This window comes from Platichthys flesus, chromosome 10 (genome assembly GCF_949316205.1).
Source record: "Platichthys flesus chromosome 10, fPlaFle2.1, whole genome shotgun sequence".
NCBI lineage: Eukaryota > Metazoa > Chordata > Actinopteri > Pleuronectiformes > Pleuronectidae > Platichthys > Platichthys flesus.
This window is the reverse complement of record NC_084954.1, coordinates 24,007,035-24,027,484: the sequence shown is the minus strand read 5'-3', so window position 1 is coordinate 24,027,484 and position 20,450 is coordinate 24,007,035. Positions and strand designations below refer to the sequence as shown.

Sequence of the window (20,450 nt, the reverse complement as noted above, 5' to 3'; positions counted from 1 at the left end):
TCATACCTGAAGATCTGAGAACAGAGCTAGATAAAGATTTTACTTTAGAAGAAATCCTGAGGGCAACCATGTCTTTGAAAAAGGGCAAGGTGCCAGGAATAGATGGGATCACAAAAGAATTTTATATAATATTTTGGGAAGACATTGGGTCATGGCTGTTAGAGTTGTTCACTTATATATGTACATCTGGGATTATGGGGGAATCCATGAGAAAAGGGGTGATATCCCTGCTGTTTAAAAAAGGTGATGTCAACAAAATATCAAACTACAGGCCTCTAACAATGCTTTGTACAGATTATAAGATTTTTAGTAAGGTTTTGACAAACCGTTTGGTGTCAGCTCTACCCTTAATCATCGGCTCAGATCAGACATGTGCAGTACCTGGCAGGCAACTAAACTGGAATTTACAAATGCATAGAGATATACTATCTTATTCTCAGGACAGAAATATACCACTAATTGTCCTCAGTCTTGACCAGGAAAAAGCCTTTGACAGAGTTGATCACAATTTTTTGTTTAGGACACTAAAGAAATTTGGCTTCGGTGCTAGATTCAGGAGTTGGTTGAGGATTTTATACACAGAAGTCGGAAGCAGTGTTAATGTTAATGGCAACCTTGGTGAATTCTTTAAACAAACCAGAGGGGTCAGACAGGGATGTCCAGCATCAGCCCCCTTGTATGTGCTATTCATTGAAACGCTGGCATGTGCAATCAGGAAAAATGTTAACATCAAGGGTATACAGCTGCCTGGTGGTGAATCCTTGACCATATCCCAGTATGCAGATGACACTGTACTGTATTTAAAAGATGATTTCTGTCTGCGCGAAGCTATGCAGGTCATCGACACATTCTCAGTTGCTTCTGGTTCTAGAGTCAATACAGGAAAATCCCAAATCAAATACTTTGGAAAGTGGAAGGACAGAGTTGATAACCCTTTAGGGTTCTCTCTGTGTGCGGGGCCAATGACTTTACTGGGAATATCCTTTGGAAATAACAATGATGGAGAAACTAATTGGGAGACAAAATTGGGAAAAGTGCTGAAAAAACTAAATATGTGGAAATTAAGAAGGCTGTCCATTAGTGGTAAGATTTTGGTTATTAAATCTGATTTATTGCCGACATTACTTCATGTGGCTTATATTTTCCCCATGCCGGCTTTAGTTTGTTTAAAACTTCAAAAATCTCTGTTTCAGTTCATATGGGGAGGGTATGAATACATTAAAAGAGCTACAATGTATCAGCCGGTCGAAAGAGGTGGTAGGGACATGCCAAATTTAGGTTTGAAGTTCAAAGTTTTGTTTTTTTCAAATACATGTAGAATAATGTTAAACCCACCTGAACACAAATGCCAACCATTGATTAAATTCTGGCTCTCTATCCATCTGAGACCTCTTGTGGCGAAATGGGAAAACAGTTTTCCGAAAGCAGAGGTCATGCCAGATCATTATAAAAAAATGGTAAGTTGGGCAAAGAAATACAAGGAGTGTTGGAAAAGAGATTCAGTAGTTAATCACAAAAAGCTGTATGAAACGTTGATTGCTAAGTTTGACCCTAAAGATGGTTTGCATGTTCATAGTGACGTGTGGAGAAGAACCCAATGCAAGAGTCTAGAAAACAGATTAAGAGATTTTAATTGGTTGGTGCTTCATAGGAAATTACCTGTGAGGAATACTCTATTTAATCATGATTTAACATTAAATAGGATATGCCCAAGACGTGGATGCAATGGGGTAGAAACCGTGGAACATGCATTATTTGAATGTCCTTTTGCAAAACAATTGTGGAAGAAATTGGGCCAAAGATTCGGGTTTCTAAAAGAGGTGAATTGGGAAAAAGTTCTGTTCATGGATTTTAGTTTAGAGGGGGACAAAGGTGTGTGCAAAGCCTTAGAACTTACATCAATTGTGAAGGCTAAGTTATGGGAGGTAAGAGGTAGTATAATAAATGAGACGGAAAAGTGGTCGATAGAAAACACTACACACAGTATTGAAGACATTATGCGGCGAAAACTTAAATTGGAGGCGAGCAAATGGGGCATCGACTCAATTAAAGATCGATGGAAAATTATTTTTGACAATCTGTAGACTGAACTCATGAAAGAGTCTTTTATTGTACCTCCTCTTATTTTCTTTTAGTCCGATAGAATTCTGGAGGTCTTAAGATGTGGAGAGATGATGATCTTTGTAATGTAAAGTATTGTACTGCTCATGAGTGAATTAAATAAAAAAAAAAATTCCAAAAAAAAAAAAAAAAAAAAAAAATCTGTTCTTATCAGTTTAATATCTGATATGTCCTCTATATGAGGACTACATATTAAGCAGATTTTTGGCAAGAGGAGCAGAAATTTGGAGCTTGCTCCCTTCTCTCCACGCATCGACCTAGCATTGCAGTGCCGCTGGGAACGGTGCACTCTGTTCTTACCTTGTAGAAAAGCAAACACTCAAACAATTGTGGAGGTTTCAAGGTGAATTCTACACTGGGTCAATGAAACTGAGGGAATGGCCTGGCAGAGTTTGACAAGTGTGCAAAACTGCTCTTATGACTCACTGCCTTGTGAAGTGATTATGCATGACTCTGCACGGGGTCACAATGAGCATCAACTGGATTCCAAATAGAATCAGAAGCATTTGTCAAAAACTGAAACGTGTTTTCACTCAACATCTCCTGGGAGACTTGTTGAGAAAGCAGAGTCCGCTATTGGACCCAATGTAAGTGGTTCAGGGATGTATTGCTTAAAAAGGCTTAAAAGCCAATCATTAGTCAGGGCAGGAGCAAATAAAGCCTTGTATAATTTGTGTTGGCAGATGGGGGCGTGGTGGGAATGTTGTATACTAGAATCTGACATGCGGAAAGCAAAGAGAGGCCCACCGCGAAGGTGGTGACTGTGACCGAGAGGCTCCACCGCTGCTCTCGAGCAGAGGGCCATGCTGACTCTGGTTTCTCTTCATAACGCACAAGTCTTTCGCCTTTTACTAAAGACTTCCGTGGAGAGGAACAAACATGAGTTGAATCTATTTTTGGCAGGCTTTGCTGTATGGCTGAGCCTTATGAAATTGTCAAAAGTCAAAGAGCTGTCTAGGTCAGCAATCAGGTGTCCACAAAGGAGAGCTTGGGCGGAGGTGATGAGCAGCCATTGTTATGCACACCTACAAACGGGGTACCACAGCAAGGGAGATTTGTGCCAAGAGGTTAGCTTGGACATCCAACAATTGTGGATTATCGCTTCTCGGCCTTTTGGCTAAGATCAAGTGTAGTATCTGTTCTTATCAGTTTAATATCTGATATGTCCTCTATATGAGGACTACATATTAAGCAGATTTTTGGCAAGAGGAGCAGAAATTTGGAGCTTGCTCCCTTCTCTCCACGCATCGACCTAGCATTGCAGTGCCGCTGGGAACGGTGCACTCTGTTCTTACCTTGTAGAAAAGCAAACACTCAAACAATTGTGGAGGTTTCAAGGTGAATTCTACACTGGGTCAATGAAACTGAGGGAATGGCCTGGCAGAGTTTGACAAGTGTGCAAAACTGCTCTTATGACTCACTGCCTTGTGAAGTGATTATGCATGACTCTGCACGGGGTCACAATGAGCATCAACTGGATTCCAAATAGAATCAGAAGCATTTGTCAAAAACTGAAACATGTTTTCACTCAACATCTCCTGGGAGACTTGGTGAGAAAGCAGAGTCCGCTTTTGGACCCAATGTAAGTGGTTCAGGGATGTATCGCTTAAAAAGGCTTAAAAGCCAATCACTAGTCAGGGCAGGAGCAGATAAAGCCTTGTATAATTTGTGTTGGCAGATGGGGGCGTGGTGGGAATGTTGTATACTAGAATCTGACATGCGGAAAGCAAAGAGAGGCCCACCGCGAAGGTGGTGACTGTGACCGAGAGGCTCCACCGCTGCTCTCGAGCAGAGGGCCATGCTGACTCTGGTTTCTCTTCATAACGCACAAGTCTTTCGCCTTTTACTAAAGACTTCCGTGGAGAGGAACAAACGTGAGTTGAATCTATGTTTGGCAGGCTTTGCTGTATGGCTGAGCCTTATGAAATTGTGAAGAGTCAAAGAGCTGTCTAGGTCAGCAATCAGGTGTCCACAAAGGAGAGCTTGGGCGGAGGTGATGAGCAGCCATTGTTATGCACACCTACAAACGGGGTACCACAGCAAGGGAGATTTGTGCCAAGAGGTTAGATTGGACATCCAACACTTGTGGATTATCGCTTCTCGGCCTTTTGGCTAAGATCAAGTGTAGTATCTGTTCTTATCAGTTTAATATCTGATATGTCCTCTATATGAGGACTACATATTAGGCAGATTTTTGGCAAGAGGAGCAGAAATTTGGAGCTTGCTCCCTTCTCTCCACGCATCGACCTAGCATTACAGTGCAGCTGGGAACGGTGCACTCTGTTCTTACCTTGTAGAAAAGCAATCACTCAAACAATTGTGGAGGTTTCAAGGTGAATTCTACACTGGGTCAATGAAACTGAGGGAATGGCCTGGCAGAGTTTGACAAGTGTGCAAAACTGCTCTGATGACTCACTGCCTTGTGAAGCGATTATGCATGACTCTGCACGGGGTCACAATGAGCATCAACTGGATTCCAAATAGAATCAGAAGCATTTGTCAAAAACTGAAACGTGTTTTCACTCAACATCTCCTGGGAGACTTGGTGAGAAAGCAGAGTCCGCTTTTGGACCCAATGTAAGTGGTTCAGGGATGTATTGCTTAAAAAGGCTTAAAAGCCAATCATTAGTCAGGGCAGGAGCAAATAAAGCCTTGTATAATTTGTGTTGGCAGATGGGGGCGTGGTGGGAATGTTGTATACTAGAATCTGACATGCGGAAAGCAAAGAGAGGCCCACCGCGAAGGTGGTGACTGTGACCGAGAGGCTCCACCGCTGCTCTCGAGCAGAGGGCCATGCTGACTCTGGTTTCTCTTCATAACGCACAAGGCTTTCGCCTTTTACTAAAGACTTCCGTGGAGAGGAACAAACATGAGTTGAATCTATTTTTGGCAGGCTTTGCTGTATGGCTGAGCGTTATGAAATTGTGAAAAGTCAAAGAGCTGTCTAGGTCAGAAATCAAGTGTCCACAAAGGAGAGCTTGGGCGGAGGTGATGAACAGCAGCCATTGTTATGCACACCTACAAACGGGGTACCACAGCAAGGGAAATTTGTGCCAAGAGGTTAGCGTGGACATCCAACACTTGTGGATTATCGCTTCTCGGCCTTTTGGCTAAGATCAAGTGTAGTATCTGTTCTTATCAGTTTAATATCTGATATGTCCTCTATATGAGGACTACATATTAAGCAGATATTTGGCAAGAGGAGCAGAAAGTTGGAGCTTGCTCCCTTCTCTCCACGCATCGACCTAGCATTGCAGTGCCGCTGGGAACGGTCCACTCTGTTCTTACCTTGTAGAAAAGCAAACACTCAAACAATTGTGGAGGTTTCAAGGTGAATTCTACACTGGGTCAATGAAACTGAGGGAATGGCCTGGCAGAGTTTGACAAGTGTGCAAAACTGCTCTGATGACTCACTGCCTTGTAAAGCGATCATGCATGACTCTGCACGGGGTCACAATGAGCATCAACTAGATTCCAAATAGAATCAGAAGCGTTTGTCAAAAACTGAAACGTTTTTTCACTCAACATCTCCTGGGAGACTTGGTGAGAAAGCAGAGTCCGCTTTTGGACCCAATGTAAGTGGTTCAGGGATGTATTGCTTAAAAAGGCTTAAAAGCCAATCACTAGTCAGGGCAGGAGCAAATAAAGCCTTGTATAATTTGTGTTGGCAGATGGGGGCGTAGTGGGAATGTTGTATACTAGAATCTGACATGCGCAAAGCAAAGAGAGGCCCACCGCGAAGGTGGTGACTGTGACCGAGAGGCTCCACCGCTGCTCTCGAGCAGAGGGCCATGCTGACTCTGGTTTCTCTTCATAACGCACAAGTCTTTCGCCTTTTACTAAAGACTTCCGTGGAGAGGAACAAACATGAGTTGAATCTATTTTTGGCAGGCTTTGCTGTATGGCTGAGCCTTATGAAATTGTGAAAAGTCAAAGAGCTGTCTAGGTCAGCAATCAGGTGTCCACAAAGGAGAGCTTGGGCGGAGGTGATGAGCAGCCATTGTTATGCACACCTACAAACGGTGTACCACAGCAAGGGAGATTTGTGCCAAGAGGTTAGCTTGGACATCCAACACTTGTGGATTATCACTTCTCGGCCTTTTGGCTAAGATCAAGTGTAGTATCTGTTCTTATCAGTTTAATATCTGATATGTCCTCTATATGAGGACTACATATTAAGCAGATTTTTGGCAAGAGGAGCAGAAATTTGGAGCTTGCTCCCTTCTCTCCACGCATCGACCTAGCATTGCAGTGCCGCTGGGAACGGTGCACTCAGTTCTTACCTTGTAGAAAAGCAATCACTCAAACAATTGTGGAGGTTTCAAGGTGAATTCTACACTGGGTCAATGAAACTGAGGGAATGGCCTGGCAGAGTTTGACAAGTGTGCAAAACTGCTCTGATGACTCACTGCCTTGTAAAGCGATCATGCATGACTCTGCACGGGGTCACAATAAGCATCAACTAGATTCCAAATAGAATCAGAAGCGTTTGTCAAAAACTGAAACGTTTTTTCACTCAACATCTCCTGGGAGACTTGGTGAGAAAGCAGAGTCCGCTTTTGGACCCAATGTAAGTGGTTCAGGGATGTATCGCTTAAAAAGGCTTAAAAGCCAATCACTAGTCAGGGCAGGAGCAAATAAAGCCTTGTATAATTTGTGTTGGCAGATGGGGGCGTGGTGGGAATGTTGTATACTAGAATCTGACATGCGGAAAGCAAAGAGAGGCCCACCGCGAAGGTGGTGACTGTGACCGAGAGGCTCCACCGCTGCTCTCGAGCAGAGGGCCATGCTGACTCTGGTTTCTCTTCATAACGCACAAGTCTTTCGCCTTTTACTAAAGACTTCCGTGGAGAGGAACAAACATGAGTTGAATCTATTTTTGGCAGGCTTTGCTGTATGGCTGAGCGTTATGAAATTGTGAAAAGTCAAAGAGCTGTCTAGGTCAGAAATCAAGTGTCCACAAAGGAGAGCTTGGGCGGAGGTGATGAACAGCAGCCATTGTTATGCACACCTACAAACGGGGTACCACAGCAAGGGAAATTTGTGCCAAGAGGTTAGCGTGGACATCCAACACTTGTGGATTATCGCTTCTCGGCCTTTTGGCCAAGATCAAGTGTAGTATCTGTTCTTATCAGTTTAATATCTGATATGTCCTCTATATGAGGACTACATATTAAGCAGATATTTGGCAAGAGGAGCAGAAATTTGGAGCTTGCTCCCTTCTCTCCACGCATCGACCTAGCATTGCAGTGCCGCTGGGAACGGTGCACTCTGTTCTTACCTTGTAGAAAAGCAAACACTCAAACAATTGTGGAGGTTTCAAGGTGAATTCGACACTGGGTCAATGAAACTGAGGGAATGGCCTGGCAGAGTTTGACAAGTGTGCAAAACTGCTCTGATGACTCACTGCCTTGTAAAGCGATCATGCATGACTCTGCACGGGGTCACAATAAGCATCAACTAGATTCCAAATAGAATCAGAAGCGTTTGTCAAAAACTGAAACGTTTTTTCACTCAACATCTCCTGGGAGACTTGGTGAGAAAGCAGAGTCCGCTTTTGGACCCAATGTAAGTGGTTCAGGGATGTATCGCTTAAAAAGGCTTAAAAGCCAATCACTAGTCAGGGCAGGAGCAAATAAAGCCTTGTATAATTTGTGTTGGCAGATGGGGGCGTGGTGGGAATGTTGTATACTAGAATCTGACATGCGGAAAGCAAAGAGAGGCCCACCGCGAAGGTGGTGACTGTGACCGAGAGGCTCCACCGCTGCTCTCGAGCAGAGGGCCATGCTGACTCTGGTTTCTCTTCATAGCGCACAAGTCTTTCGCCTTTTACTAAAGACTTCCGTGGAGAGGAACAAACATGAGTTGAATCTATTTTTGGCAGGCTTTGCTGTATGGCTGAGCCTTATGAAATTGTAAAAAGTCAAAGAGCTGTCTAGGTCAGAAATCAAGTGTCCACAAAGGAGAGCTTGGGCGGAGGTGATGAGCAGCAGCCATTGTTGTGCACACCTACAAACGGGGTACCACAGCAAGGGAGATTTGTGCCAAGAGGTTAGATTGGACATCCAACACTTGTGGATTATCGCTTCTCGGCCTTTTGGCTAAGATCAAGTGTAGTATCTGTTCTTATCAGTTTAATATCTGATATGTCCTCTATATGAGGACTACATATTAAGCAGATTTTTGGCAAGAGGAGCAGAAATTTGGAGCTTGCTCCCTTCTCTCCACGCATCGACCTAGCATTGCAGTGCCGCTGGGAATGGTGCACTCTGTTCTTACCTTGTAGAAAAGCAAACACTCAAACAATTGTGGAGGTTTCAAGGTGAATTCTACACTGGGTCAATGAAACTGAGGGAATGGCCTGGCAGAGTTTGACAAGTGTGCAAAACTGCTCTGATGACTCACTGCCTTGTGAAGCAATTATGCATGAATCTCCACGGGGTCACAATGAGCATCAACTGGATTCCAAATAGAATCAGAAGCATTTGTCAAAAACTGAAACGTGTTTTCACTCAACATCTCCTGGGAGACTTGGTGAGAAAGCAGAGTCCGCTTTTGGACCCAATGTAAGTGGTTCAGGGATGTATTGCTTAAAAAGGCTTAAAAGCCAATCACTAGTTAGGGCAGGAGCAAATAAAGCCTTGTATAATTTGTGTTGGCAGATGGGGGCGTGGTGGGAATGTTGTATACTAGAATCTGACATGCGGAAAGCAAAGAGAGGCCCACCGCGAAGGTGGTGACTGTGACCGAGAGGCTCCACCGCTGCTCTCGAGCAGAGGGCCATGCTGACTCTGGTTTCTCTTCATAACGCACAAGTCTTTCGCCTTTTACTAAAGACTTCCGTGGAGAGGAACAAACATGAGTTGAATCTATTTTTGGCAGGCTTTGCTGTATGGCTGAGCCTTATGAAATTGTGAAAAGTCAAAGAGCTGTCTAGGTCAGAAATCAAGTGTCCACAAAGGAGAGCTTGGGCGGAGGTGATGAGCAGCAGCCATTGTTGTGCACACCTACAAACGGGGTACCACAGCAAGGGAGATTTGTGCCAAGAGGTTAGATTGGACATCCAACACTTGTGGATTATCGCTTCTCGGCCTTTTGGCTAAGATCAAGTGTAGTATCTGTTCTTATCAGTTTAATATCTGATATGTCCTCTATATGAGGACTACATATTAAGCAGATTTTTGGCAAGAGGAGCAGAAATTTGGAGCTTGCTCCCTTCTCTCCACGCATCGACCTAGCATTGCAGTGCCGCTGGGAACGGTGCACTCTGTTCTTACCTTGTAGAAAAGCAAACACTCAAACAATTGTGGAGGTTTCAAGGTGAATTCTACACTGGGTCAATGAAACTGAGGGAATGGCCTGGCAGAGTTTGACAAGTGTGCAAAACTGCTCTTATGACTCACTGCCTTGTGAAGTGATTATGCATGACTCTGCACGGGGTCACAATGAGCATCAACTGGATTCCAAATAGAATCAGAAGCATTTGTCAAAAACTGAAACGTGTTTTCACTCAACATCTCCTGGGAGACTTGGTGAGAAAGCAGAGTCCGCTTTTGGACCCAATGTAAGTGGTTCAGGGATGTATCGCTTAAAAAGGCTTAAAAGCCAATCACTAGTCAGGGCAGGAGCAAATAAAGCCTTGTATAATTTGTGTTGGCAGATGGGGGCGTGGTGGGAATGTTGTATACTAGAATCTGACATGCGGAAAGCAAAGAGAGGCCCACCGCGAAGGTGGTGACTGTGACCGAGAGGCTCCACCGCTGCTCTCGAGCAGAGGGCCATGCTGACTCTGGTTTCTCTTCATAACGCACAAGTCTTTCGCCTTTTACTAAAGACTTCCGTGGAGAGGAACAAACATGAGTTGAATCTATTTTTGGCAGGCTTTGCTGTATGGCTGAGCCTTATGAAATTGTGAAAAGTCAAAGAGCTGTTTAGGTCAGCAATCAAGTGTCCACAAAGGAGAGCTTGGGCGGAGGTGATGAGCAGCCATTGTTATGCACACCTACAAACGGGGTACCACAGCAAGGGAGATTTGTGCCAAGAGGTTAGGTTGGACATCCAACACTTGTGGGTTATCGCTTCTCGGCCTTTTGGCTAAGATCAAGTGTAGTATCTGTTCTTATCAGTTTAATATCTGATATGTCCTCTATATGAGGACCACATATTAAGCAGATTTTTGGCAAGAGGAGCAGAAATTTGGAGCTTGCTCCCTTCTCTCCACGCATCGACCTAGCATTGCAGTGCCGCTGGGAACGGTGCACTCTGTTCTTACCTTGTAGAAAAGCAAACACTCAAACAATTGTGGAGGTTTCAAGGTGAATTCTACAATGGGTCAATGAAACTGAGGGAATGGCCTGGCAGAGTTTGACAAGTGTGCAAAACTGCTCTGATGACTCACTGCCTTGTGAAGCGATTATGCATGAATCTCCACGGGGTCACAATGAGCATCAACTGGATTCCAAATAGAATCAGAAGCATTTGTCAAAAACTGAAACGTGTTTTCACTCAACATCTCCTGGGAGACTTGGTGAGAAAGCAGAGTCCGCTTTTGGACCCAATGTAAGTGGTTCAGGGATGTATTGCTTAAAAAGGCTTAAAAGCCAATCACTAGTCAGGGCAGGAGCAAATAAAGCCTTGTATAATTTGTGTTGGCAGATGGGGGCGTGGTGGGAATGTTGTATACTAGAATCTGACATGCGGAAAGCAAAGAGAGGCCCACCGCGAAGGTGGTGACTGTGACCGAGAGGCTCCACCGCTGCTCTCGAGCAGAGGGCCATGCTGACTCTGGTTTCTCTTCATAACGCACAAGTCTTTCGCCTTTTACTAAAGACTTCTGTGGAGAGGAACAAACATGAGTTGAATCTATTTTTGGCAGGCTTTGCTGTATGGCTGAGCCTTATGAAATTGTGAAAAGTCAAAGAGCTGTTTAGGTCAGCAATCAAGTGTCCACAAAGGAGAGCTTGGGCGGAGGTGATGAGCAGCCATTGTTATGCACACCTACAAACGGGGTACCACAGCAAGGGAGATTTGTGCCAAGAGGTTAGCTTGGACATCCAACACTTGTGGATTATCGCTTCTCGGCCTTTTGGCTAAGATCTAGCCAGGTGAGAAGGGTTTGCGGACGTGGATTGTCATAATGACGTCAGCAACAGTTTCACAGCAGGGACTTCCCGTGCTGAAAAATACTTTGAGATTCATTTGGAAGAGTACTGAAGTTTTTTTGGATAGGAGAGAATTTGGAGTTAATATTCTTTTTGGAGCCTTGTCCCTCAAGATAGATGACCTCCTCTGCTTGCAGAGAAATGCCACCGACCGTTTTTTTGATGTTACGTTCTATAATCTCACCAAGATGGAGGAAACGAAAAGGTTGGCTGATCGTTTGGCTGATGGACCACTGAGGGAGTACCAGATTCAAAGCCTTTGCCGAACTGGTGAGCGTGTTATCACAATTCATAACTATAATCCCTGGGTAACTGAAGAAGCAACCAGATACTTCCTTTCTAAGCATGTGACAGTGATTTCGAGCATGAGGGAAATCAGGGACTCTCTTGACGTTTGGACTGGAAAAAGACAATGTCGTGTGCGGCTGAAGGATGACCCAGATGGTCACGATGGCTACCACCACCCCCCTGCCTCCTTCACCATAGGCACAAATAGAGGATATCTGTACTACTCGGGCCAGCCTATTTACTGCAGAAAATGCACAGACTTTGGTCACACGGCAGAATCCTGCACGCAGGTGAGGTGCAGAAATTGCAAGGGTCTAGGACACAAAATGGGGACTTGTGACCGTTCCAGAAAATGCAATCTTTGTGGGTCTGAAGGACATTTATTTAAGCACTGCCCTGAGGTCCGCTCCTCCTATGCAAGCATTGTAAGGCGACCAATGTGCGAAGATCCTGATGCCTCCTCCCTGAGAGCAATTAACGAGGTAATTGATCAAATGTTTGTGGACAATGAGATTGAGGCAAATGTGGTTGATCCACCTGAACGAGCACCTCCCCCAGAGAAGAAGAAGGGGGAGGAGACTACAACCTCAGAGGAGAGCCAACCTGTTCCTGAGTGGACCACAGTGGAAAGCAGGGGAGGCAAGGGGAAAAAAAGGAGGATCGAGACAAGCGCTGTGCCCCTGGGAGTGGATAGCGTGTTCAGTGTTCTTTCTGAGGTTGTGGAGGAGTCGCAGGAGGAAGGGGAGATGGAGGGGCTGCAGGTGAACAGCGATCAGGATGTGAAGGCTGCTGCCAGGGTGGATGGGCTGGAGGGTGGAGAACATGGACAAATTCCAGTGCAGACTGAGGTGACAGACTCTGACGGCAGCATGCCCCCGTCCGGGTGTGTCCTGGTGGAGTCCCTGGCTCCGAACAACTCTGACAGGGATTTGGTTTCAGAGCAATGCTCATTGCTTCCAGAGGGTAATACCCCCAACTCAGGGCACGCGGTGCCCGAGGAAAAGACACATAGGGAAGGCATTGAATTTGACTGTGAAGTTGAAAATTAGAGAAAACACAGTGTCTCGTCTTTGATGGTTTGTTTGTTTGTTTTGTTTTTTGTCTCATTCCTCATTTACCAGAATGTCCTCATTACATATAGTTTCCATAAATGTTAGAGGTTTGAGGAACAAGGCCAAAAGGGAAGTGGTCTTTTCTCATTTATGTTCAATCAACTTTTCTTTATGCCTTTTGCAAGAGGTCCACTTGAAAAATGAAGACGACGTGAACCTATTCTCAAAAGAGTGGACCAAAGGTGAATCTAGGTGGAGCATTGGGGGGGTCCATTCATCTGGGGTGGGAACACTATGTGGGAATAATGAAGTCCAAGTGGTTGGCAGTTTTTCAGTGGTACAGGGGAGGGTTTTGGTAACAGATATTGACTGGAAGGGAAAGGGGTTAAGAGTTATTAACATATATGCCCACTCTTCTCCAAAGGAGAGAAGGGAGCTTTTTCTTAGTCTTGACACTGCTTTCATGACCAACCGCCATGTGGTAATTGGAGGAGACTTCAATTCCCAAAGTGAGGGCAGCAAGGCCGAGGCCAGTTTAATAAATATTGTTACAAAGTATAATTTGGTGGATTCATATAAAAAAGCTAACCCAGACGATCTTGGCTTCACATGGTCAAATAGTAGAGGGGCGAAGAGTAGGATAGACTATATATTTTGTCCGGTAGAATTTCAGGTGACAGGGGCGAAAGTATCACCAGTTTTTTACACAGATCACAACATGCTCTCAGTAAAACTAACCTCAATGATGATCAAAAATGGTAAAGGGTATTGGAAATTAAACAACAATATTCTAGAGCTCCAGCAGTTTAGGGTAGCATTAAAGTGTTTTCTAAAAGATTGCTTTCATATGAGAGTATTTTATGAAAATGTCTGTGAATGGTGGGAAAGCACAAAGCTGCGTATTAGATACTACACACAGAATTACTCAAAAGAATCAAGGAAAGAGGAATTTAAATTATACTACCGACTGCAAAAAGCCATAAATAAATTAATGGAACAGAGAAATGCAGGTGGACAAATTGATAAGGACTTGCTGAAACATTTGCAAGATAAACAGAGGTTATTTTTTCACAACAGAGCAGAGGCCTATAAATTCCGGTGTCTTAGAGAGAAGTGGGAGAGTGACGAAAAGTGTTCTCCCTACTTCTTTAGACAGTCCAAAGCACAGGCAAAGAGGAGGAGCATAGTTTCCGTTTTAAATGAAACAGGTGAGGAGATTAACGATCCTGATGGGATTGCTCAAGTTATCTCTAATCATTTTTCTACGTTTTTTAAAGCAGAAAAGGTTGACTACATGAAAGGTGCAACATTGTTAGACAATATAGACAGATTCATACCTGAAGATCTGAGAACAGAGCTAGATAAAGATTTTACTTTAGAAGAAATCCTGAGGGCAACCATGTCTTTGAAAAAGGGCAAGGTGCCAGGAATAGATGGGATCACAAAAGAATTTTATATAATATTTTGGGAAGACATTGGGTCATGGCTGTTAGAGTTGTTCACTTATATATGTACATCTGGGATTATGGGGGAATCCATGAGAAAAGGGGTGATATCCCTGCTGTTTAAAAAAGGTGATGTCAACAAAATATCAAACTACAGGCCTCTAACAATGCTTTGTACAGATTATAAGATTTTTAGTAAGGTTTTGACAAACCGTTTGGTGTCAGCTCTACCCTTAATCATCGGCTCAGATCAGACATGTGCAGTACCTGGCAGGCAACTAAACTGGAATTTACAAATGCATAGAGATATACTATCTTATTCTCAGGACAGAAATATACCACTAATTGTCCTCAGTCTTGACCAGGAAAAAGCCTTTGACAGAGTTGATCACAATTTTTTGTTTAGGACACTAAAGAAATTTGGCTTCGGTGCTAGATTCAGGAGTTGGTTGAGGATTTTATACACAGAAGTCGGAAGCAGTGTTAATGTTAATGGCAACCTTGGTGAATTCTTTAAACAAACCAGAGGGGTCAGACAGGGATGTCCAGCATCAGCCCCCTTGTATGTGCTATTCATTGAAACGCTGGCATGTGCAATCAGGAAAAATGTTAACATCAAGGGTATACAGCTGCCTGGTGGTGAATCCTTGACCATATCCCAGTATGCAGATGACACTGTACTGTATTTAAAAGATGATTTCTGTCTGCGCGAAGCTATGCAGGTCATCGACACATTCTCAGTTGCTTCTGGTTCTAGAGTCAATACAGGAAAATCCCAAATCAAATACTTTGGAAAGTGGAAGGACAGAGTTGATAACCCTTTAGGGTTCTCTCTGTGTGCGGGGCCAATGACTTTACTGGGAATATCCTTTGGAAATAACAATGATGGAGAAACTAATTGGGAGACAAAATTGGGAAAAGTGCTGAAAAAACTAAATATGTGGAAATTAAGAAGGCTGTCCATTAGTGGTAAGATTTTGGTTATTAAATCTGATTTATTGCCGACATTACTTCATGTGGCTTATATTTTCCCCATGCCGGCTTTAGTTTGTTTAAAACTTCAAAAATCTCTGTTTCAGTTCATATGGGGAGGGTATGAATACATTAAAAGAGCTACAATGTATCAGCCGGTCGAAAGAGGTGGTAGGGACATGCCAAATTTAGGTTTGAAGTTCAAAGTTTTGTTTTTTTCAAATACATGTAGAATAATGTTAAACCCACCTGAACACAAATGCCAACCATTGATTAAATTCTGGCTCTCTATCCATCTGAGACCTCTTGTGGCGAAATGGGAAAACAGTTTTCCGAAAGCAGAGGTCATGCCAGATCATTATAAAAAAATGATAAGTTGGGCAAAGAAATACAAGGAGTGTTGGAAAAGAGATTCAGTAGTTAATCACAAAAAGCTGTATGAAACGTTGATTGCTAAGTTTGACCCTAAAGATGGTTTGCATGTTCATAGTGACGTGTGGAGAAGAACCCAATGCAAGAGTCTAGAAAACAGATTAAGAGATTTTAATTGGTTGGTGCTTCATAGGAAATTACCTGTGAGGAGTACTCTATTTAATCATGATTTAACATTAAATAGGATATGCCCAAGACGTGGATGCAATGGGGTAGAAACCGTGGAACATGCATTATTTGAATGTCCTTTTGCAAAACAATTGTGGAAGAAATTGGGCCAAAGATTCGGGTTTCTAAAAGAGGTGAATTGGGAAAAAGTTCTGTTCATGGATTTTAGTTTAGAGGGGGACAAAGGTGTGTGCAAAGCCTTAGAACTTACATCAATTGTGAAGGCTAAGTTATGGGAGGTAAGAGGTAGTATAATAAATGAGACGGAAAAGTGGTCGATAGAAAACACTACACACAGTATTGAAGACATTATGCGGCGAAAACTTAAATTGGAGGCGAGCAAATGGGGCATCGACTCAATTAAAGATCGATGGAAAATTATTTTTGACAATCTGTAGACTGAACTCATGAAAGAGTCTTTTATTGTACCTCCTCTTATTTTCTTTTAGTCCGATAGAATTCTGGAGGTCTTAAGATGTGGAGAGATGATGATCTTTGTAATGTAAAGTATTGTACTGCTCATGAGTGAATTAAATAAAAAAAAAATTCCAAAAAAAAAAAAAAAATCTGTTCTTATCAGTTTAATATCTGATATGTCCTCTATATGAGGACTACATATTAAGCAGATTTTTGGCAAGAGGAGCAGAAATTTGGAGCTTGCTCCCTTCTCTCCACGCATCGACCTAGCATTGCAGTGCCGCTGGGAACGGTGCACTCTGTTCTTACCTTGTAGAAAAGCAAACACTCAAACAATTGTGGAGGTTTCAAGATGAATTCTACACTGGGTCAATGAAACTGAGGGAATGGCCTGGCAGAGTTTGACAAGTGTGCAAAACTGCTCTGATGACTCACTGCCTTGTGAAGCGATTATGCATGAATCTCCACGGGGTCACAATGAGCATCAACTGGATTCCAAATAGAATCAGAAGCATTTGTCAAAAACTGAAACGTGTTTTCACTCAACATCTCCTGGGAGACTTGGTGAGAAAGCAGAGTCCGCTTTTGGACCCAATGTAAGTGGTTCAAGGATGTATTGCTTAAAAAGGCTTAAAAGCCAATCACTAGTCAGGGCAGGAGCAAATAAAGCCTTGTATAATTTGTGTTGGCAGATGGGGGCGTGGTGGGAATGTTGTATACTAGAATCTGACATGCGGAAAGCAAAGAGAGGCCCACCGCGAAGGTGGTGACTGAGACCGAGAGGCTCCACCGCTGCTCTCGAGCAGAGGGCCATGCTGACTCTGGTTTCTCTACATAACGCACAAGTCTTTCGCCTTTTACTAAAGACCTCCGTGGAGAGGAACAAACATGAGTTGAATCTATTTTTGGCAGGCTTTGCTGTTTGGCTGAGCCTTATGAAATTGTGAAAAGTCAAAGAGCTGTCTAGGTCAGCAATCAGGTGTCCACAAAGGAGAGCTTGGGCGGAGGTGATGAGCAGCCATTGTAATGCACACCTACAAACGGGGTACCACAGCAAGGGAGATTTGTGCCAAGAGGTTAGCGTGGACATCCAACACTTGTGGATTATCGCTTCTCGGCCTTTTGGCTAAGATCAAGTGTAGTATCTGTTCTTATCAGTTTAATATCTGATATGTCCTCTATATGAGGACTACATATTAAGCAGATTTTTGGCAAGAGGAGCAGAAATTTGGAGCTTGCTCCCTTCTCTCCACGCATCGACCTAGCATTGCAGTGCCGCTGGGAACGGTGCACTCTGTTCTTACCTTGTAGAAAAGCAAACAATTGTGGAGGTTTCAAGGTGAATTCTACACTGGGTCAATGAAACTGAGGGAATGGCCTGGCAGAGTTTGACAAGTGTGCAAGACTGCTCTGATGACTCACTGCCTTGTGAAGCGATTATGCATGAATCTCCACAGGGTCACAATGAGCATCAACTGGATTCCAAATAGAATCAGAAGCATTTGTCAAAAACTGAAACGTGTTTTCACTCAACATCTCCTGGGAGACTTGGTGAGAAAGCAGAGTCCGCTTTTGGACCCAATGTAAGTGGTTCAGGGATGTATTGCTTAAAAAGGCTTAAAAGCCAATCACTAGTCAGGGCAGGAGCAAATAAAGCCTTGTATAATTTGTGTTGGCAGATGGGGGCGTGGTGGGAATGTTGTATACTAGAATCTGACATGCGGAAAGCAAAGAGAGGCCCACCGCGAAGGTGGTGACTGTGACCGAGAGGCTCCACCGCTGCTCTCGAGCAGAGGGCCATGCTGACTCTGGTTTCTCTTCATAACGCACAAGTCTTTCGCCTTTTACTAAAGACTTCCGTGGAGAGGAACAAACATGAGTTGAATCTATTTTTGGCAGGCTTTGCTGTATGGCTGAGCCTTATGAAATTGTGAAAAGTCAAAGAGCTGTCTAGGTCAGCAATCAAGTGTCCACAAAGGAGAGCTTGGGCGTAGGTGATGAGCAGCCATTGTTATGCACACCTACAAACGGGGTACCACAGCAAGGGAGATTTGTGCCAAGAGGTTAGATTGGACATCCAACACTTGTGGATTATCGCTTCTCGGCCTTTTGGCTAAGATCAAGTGTAGTATCTGTTCTTATCAGTTTAATATCTGATATGTGCTCTATATGAGGACTAAATATTAAGCAGATTTTTGGCAAGAGGAGCAGAAGTTTGGAGCTTGCTCCCTTCTCTCCACGCATCGACCTAGCATTGCAGTGCCGCTGGGAACGGTGCACTCTGTTCTTACCTTGTAGAAAAGCAAGCACTCAAACAATTGTGGAGGTTTCAAGGTGAATTCTACACTGGGTCAATGAAACTGAGGGAATGGCCTTGCAGAGTTTGACAAGTGTGCAAAACTGCTCTGATGACTCACTGCCTTGTGAAGCGATTATGCATGAATCTCCACGGGGTCACAATGAGCATCAACTGGATTCCAAATAGAATCAGAAGCATTTGTCAAAAACTGAAACGTGTTTTCACTCAACATCTCCTGGGAGACTTGGTGAGAAAGCAGAGTCCGCTTTTGGACCCAATGTAAGTGGTTCAGGGATGTATTGCTTAAAAAGGCTTAAAAGCCAATCACTAGTCAGGGCAGGAGCAAATAAAGCCTTGTATAATTTGTGTTGGCAGATGGGGGCGTGGTGGGAATGTTGTATACTAGAATCTGACATGCGGAAAGCAAAGAGAGGCCCACCGCGAAGGTGGTGACTGTGACCGAGAGGCTCCACCGCTGCTCTCGAGCAGAGGGCCATGCTGACTCTGGTTTCTCTTCATAACGCACAAGTCTTTCGCCTTTTACTAAAGACTTCCGTGGAGAGGAACAAACATGAGTTGAATCTATTTTTGGCAGGCTTTGCTGTATGGCTGAGCCTTATGAAATTGTGAAAAGTCAAAGAGCTGTTTAGGTCAGCAATCAAGTGTCCACAAAGGAGAGCTTGGGCGGAGGTGATGAGCAGCCATTGTTATGCACACCTACAAACGGGGTACCACAGCAAGGGAGATTTGTGCCAAGAGGTTAGCTTGGACATCCAACACTTGTGGATTATCGCTTCTCTGCCTTTTGGCTAAGATCAAGTGTAGTATCTGTTCTTATCAGTTTAATATCTGATATGTCCTCTATATGAGGACTACATATTAAGCAGATTTTTGGCAAGAGGAGCAGAAATTTGGATGCTCCCTTCTCTCCACGCATCGACCTAGCATTGCAGTGCCGCTGGGAACGGTGCACTCTGTTCTTACCTTGTAGAAAAGCAAACACTCAAACAATTGTGGAGGTTTCAAGGTGAATTCTACACTGGGTCAATGAAACTGAGGGAATGGCCTGGCAGAGTTTGACAAGTGTGCAAAACTGCTCTTATGACTCACTGCCTTGTGAAGTGATTATGCATGACTCTGCACGGGGTCACAATGAGCATCAACTGGATTCCAAATAGAATCAGAAGCATTTGTCAAAAACTGAAACGTGTTTTCACTCAACATCTCCTGGGAGACTTGGTGAGAAAGCAGAGTCCGCTTTTGGACCCAATGTAAGTGGTTCAGGGATGTATTGCTTAAAAAGGCTTAAAAGCCAATCACTAGTCAGGGCAGGAGCAAATAAAGCCTTGTATAATTTGTGTTGGCAGATGGGGGCGTGGTGGGAATGTTGTATACTAGAATCTGACATGCGCAAAGCAAAGAGAGGCCCACCGCGAAGGTGGTGACTGTGACCGAGAGGCTCCACCGCTGCTCTCGAGCAGAGGGCCATGCTGACTCTGGTTTCTCTTCATAACGCACAAGTCTTTCGCCTTTTACTAAAGACTTCCGTGGAGAGGAACAAACATGAGTTGAATCTATTTTTGGCAGGCTTTGCTGTATGGCTGAGCCTTATGAAATTGTGAAAAGTCAAAGAGCTGTCTAGGTCAGCAATCAAGTGTCCACAAAGGAGAGCTTGGGCGGAGGTGATGAGCAGCCATTGTTATGCACACCTACAAACGGGGTACCACAGCAAGGGAGATTTGTGCCAAGGGGTAAGCGTGGACATCCAACACTTGTGGATTATCGCTTCTCGGCCTTTTGGCTAAGATCAAGTGTAGTATCTGTTCTTATCAGTTTAATATCTGATATGTTCTCTATATGAGGACTACATATTAAGCAGATTTTTGGCAAGAGAAGCAGAAATTTGGAGCTTGCTCCCTTCTCTCCACGCATCGACCTAGCATTGCAGTGCCGCTGGGAACGGTGCACTCTGTTCTTACCTTGTAGAAAAGCAAACACTCAAACAATTGTGGAGGTTTCAAGATGAATTCTACACTGGGTCAATGAAACTGAGGGAATGGCCTGGCAGAGTTTGACAAGTGTGCAAAACTGCTCT

At 43.9% G+C, this 20,450-nt stretch overlaps 26 non-coding genes and 1 pseudogene across 26 annotated transcripts; all 27 read left to right on the top strand.

Annotated features, from left to right (window-relative positions):
- The first annotated feature begins 2,228 nt into the window (after positions 1 to 2,228).
- On the top strand, positions 2,229 to 2,415 carry LOC133963042 (U2 spliceosomal RNA). Its single transcript, XR_009922582.1, has one exon. It is a non-coding gene; the product is annotated as a U2 spliceosomal RNA (small nuclear RNA).
- A 513-nt stretch (positions 2,416 to 2,928) lies between these two features.
- LOC133963207 (U5 spliceosomal RNA) lies at positions 2,929 to 3,041 on the top strand. Its single transcript, XR_009922718.1, has one exon. It is a non-coding gene; the product is annotated as a U5 spliceosomal RNA (small nuclear RNA).
- Positions 3,042 to 3,218: 177 nt separating this feature from the next.
- LOC133964129 (U2 spliceosomal RNA) lies at positions 3,219 to 3,410 on the top strand. The gene has a single exon (XR_009923599.1). It is a non-coding gene; the product is annotated as a U2 spliceosomal RNA (small nuclear RNA).
- A 513-nt stretch (positions 3,411 to 3,923) lies between these two features.
- Positions 3,924 to 4,036, top strand: LOC133963799 (U5 spliceosomal RNA). The gene has a single exon (XR_009923283.1). It is a non-coding gene; the product is annotated as a U5 spliceosomal RNA (small nuclear RNA).
- Positions 4,037 to 4,213: 177 nt separating this feature from the next.
- LOC133962762 (U2 spliceosomal RNA) lies at positions 4,214 to 4,405 on the top strand. The gene has a single exon (XR_009922335.1). It is a non-coding gene; the product is annotated as a U2 spliceosomal RNA (small nuclear RNA).
- A 513-nt stretch (positions 4,406 to 4,918) lies between these two features.
- Positions 4,919 to 5,031, top strand: LOC133963831 (U5 spliceosomal RNA). Its single transcript, XR_009923314.1, has one exon. It is a non-coding gene; the product is annotated as a U5 spliceosomal RNA (small nuclear RNA).
- Positions 5,032 to 5,211: 180 nt separating this feature from the next.
- LOC133962919 (U2 spliceosomal RNA) lies at positions 5,212 to 5,403 on the top strand. The gene has a single exon (XR_009922483.1). It is a non-coding gene; the product is annotated as a U2 spliceosomal RNA (small nuclear RNA).
- A 513-nt stretch (positions 5,404 to 5,916) lies between these two features.
- On the top strand, positions 5,917 to 6,029 carry LOC133963206 (U5 spliceosomal RNA). Its single transcript, XR_009922717.1, has one exon. It is a non-coding gene; the product is annotated as a U5 spliceosomal RNA (small nuclear RNA).
- Positions 6,030 to 6,206: 177 nt separating this feature from the next.
- Positions 6,207 to 6,398, top strand: LOC133962614 (U2 spliceosomal RNA). The gene has a single exon (XR_009922196.1). It is a non-coding gene; the product is annotated as a U2 spliceosomal RNA (small nuclear RNA).
- Positions 6,399 to 6,911: 513 nt separating this feature from the next.
- Positions 6,912 to 7,024, top strand: LOC133963205 (U5 spliceosomal RNA). Its single transcript, XR_009922716.1, has one exon. It is a non-coding gene; the product is annotated as a U5 spliceosomal RNA (small nuclear RNA).
- A 180-nt stretch (positions 7,025 to 7,204) lies between these two features.
- Positions 7,205 to 7,396, top strand: LOC133962779 (U2 spliceosomal RNA). The gene has a single exon (XR_009922351.1). It is a non-coding gene; the product is annotated as a U2 spliceosomal RNA (small nuclear RNA).
- Positions 7,397 to 7,909: 513 nt separating this feature from the next.
- LOC133963670 (U5 spliceosomal RNA) lies at positions 7,910 to 8,022 on the top strand. Its single transcript, XR_009923161.1, has one exon. It is a non-coding gene; the product is annotated as a U5 spliceosomal RNA (small nuclear RNA).
- A 180-nt stretch (positions 8,023 to 8,202) lies between these two features.
- On the top strand, positions 8,203 to 8,394 carry LOC133962632 (U2 spliceosomal RNA). The gene has a single exon (XR_009922213.1). It is a non-coding gene; the product is annotated as a U2 spliceosomal RNA (small nuclear RNA).
- Positions 8,395 to 8,907: 513 nt separating this feature from the next.
- LOC133963204 (U5 spliceosomal RNA) lies at positions 8,908 to 9,020 on the top strand. Its single transcript, XR_009922715.1, has one exon. It is a non-coding gene; the product is annotated as a U5 spliceosomal RNA (small nuclear RNA).
- Positions 9,021 to 9,200: 180 nt separating this feature from the next.
- On the top strand, positions 9,201 to 9,392 carry LOC133964128 (U2 spliceosomal RNA). The gene has a single exon (XR_009923598.1). It is a non-coding gene; the product is annotated as a U2 spliceosomal RNA (small nuclear RNA).
- Positions 9,393 to 9,905: 513 nt separating this feature from the next.
- Positions 9,906 to 10,018, top strand: LOC133963202 (U5 spliceosomal RNA). The gene has a single exon (XR_009922713.1). It is a non-coding gene; the product is annotated as a U5 spliceosomal RNA (small nuclear RNA).
- A 177-nt stretch (positions 10,019 to 10,195) lies between these two features.
- LOC133962600 (U2 spliceosomal RNA) lies at positions 10,196 to 10,387 on the top strand. The gene has a single exon (XR_009922183.1). It is a non-coding gene; the product is annotated as a U2 spliceosomal RNA (small nuclear RNA).
- A 513-nt stretch (positions 10,388 to 10,900) lies between these two features.
- On the top strand, positions 10,901 to 11,013 carry LOC133963784 (U5 spliceosomal RNA). Its single transcript, XR_009923267.1, has one exon. It is a non-coding gene; the product is annotated as a U5 spliceosomal RNA (small nuclear RNA).
- A 5,167-nt stretch (positions 11,014 to 16,180) lies between these two features.
- On the top strand, positions 16,181 to 16,359 carry LOC133963024 (U2 spliceosomal RNA; annotated as a pseudogene).
- A 513-nt stretch (positions 16,360 to 16,872) lies between these two features.
- Positions 16,873 to 16,985, top strand: LOC133963850 (U5 spliceosomal RNA). Its single transcript, XR_009923331.1, has one exon. It is a non-coding gene; the product is annotated as a U5 spliceosomal RNA (small nuclear RNA).
- A 177-nt stretch (positions 16,986 to 17,162) lies between these two features.
- On the top strand, positions 17,163 to 17,354 carry LOC133964127 (U2 spliceosomal RNA). The gene has a single exon (XR_009923597.1). It is a non-coding gene; the product is annotated as a U2 spliceosomal RNA (small nuclear RNA).
- Positions 17,355 to 17,859: 505 nt separating this feature from the next.
- Positions 17,860 to 17,972, top strand: LOC133963201 (U5 spliceosomal RNA). Its single transcript, XR_009922712.1, has one exon. It is a non-coding gene; the product is annotated as a U5 spliceosomal RNA (small nuclear RNA).
- Positions 17,973 to 18,149: 177 nt separating this feature from the next.
- Positions 18,150 to 18,341, top strand: LOC133962781 (U2 spliceosomal RNA). Its single transcript, XR_009922353.1, has one exon. It is a non-coding gene; the product is annotated as a U2 spliceosomal RNA (small nuclear RNA).
- A 513-nt stretch (positions 18,342 to 18,854) lies between these two features.
- Positions 18,855 to 18,967, top strand: LOC133963199 (U5 spliceosomal RNA). Its single transcript, XR_009922711.1, has one exon. It is a non-coding gene; the product is annotated as a U5 spliceosomal RNA (small nuclear RNA).
- A 177-nt stretch (positions 18,968 to 19,144) lies between these two features.
- On the top strand, positions 19,145 to 19,333 carry LOC133962971 (U2 spliceosomal RNA). Its single transcript, XR_009922533.1, has one exon. It is a non-coding gene; the product is annotated as a U2 spliceosomal RNA (small nuclear RNA).
- A 513-nt stretch (positions 19,334 to 19,846) lies between these two features.
- Positions 19,847 to 19,959, top strand: LOC133963198 (U5 spliceosomal RNA). Its single transcript, XR_009922710.1, has one exon. It is a non-coding gene; the product is annotated as a U5 spliceosomal RNA (small nuclear RNA).
- A 177-nt stretch (positions 19,960 to 20,136) lies between these two features.
- LOC133962856 (U2 spliceosomal RNA) lies at positions 20,137 to 20,328 on the top strand. The gene has a single exon (XR_009922424.1). It is a non-coding gene; the product is annotated as a U2 spliceosomal RNA (small nuclear RNA).
- Positions 20,329 to 20,450: the final 122 nt, after the last annotated feature.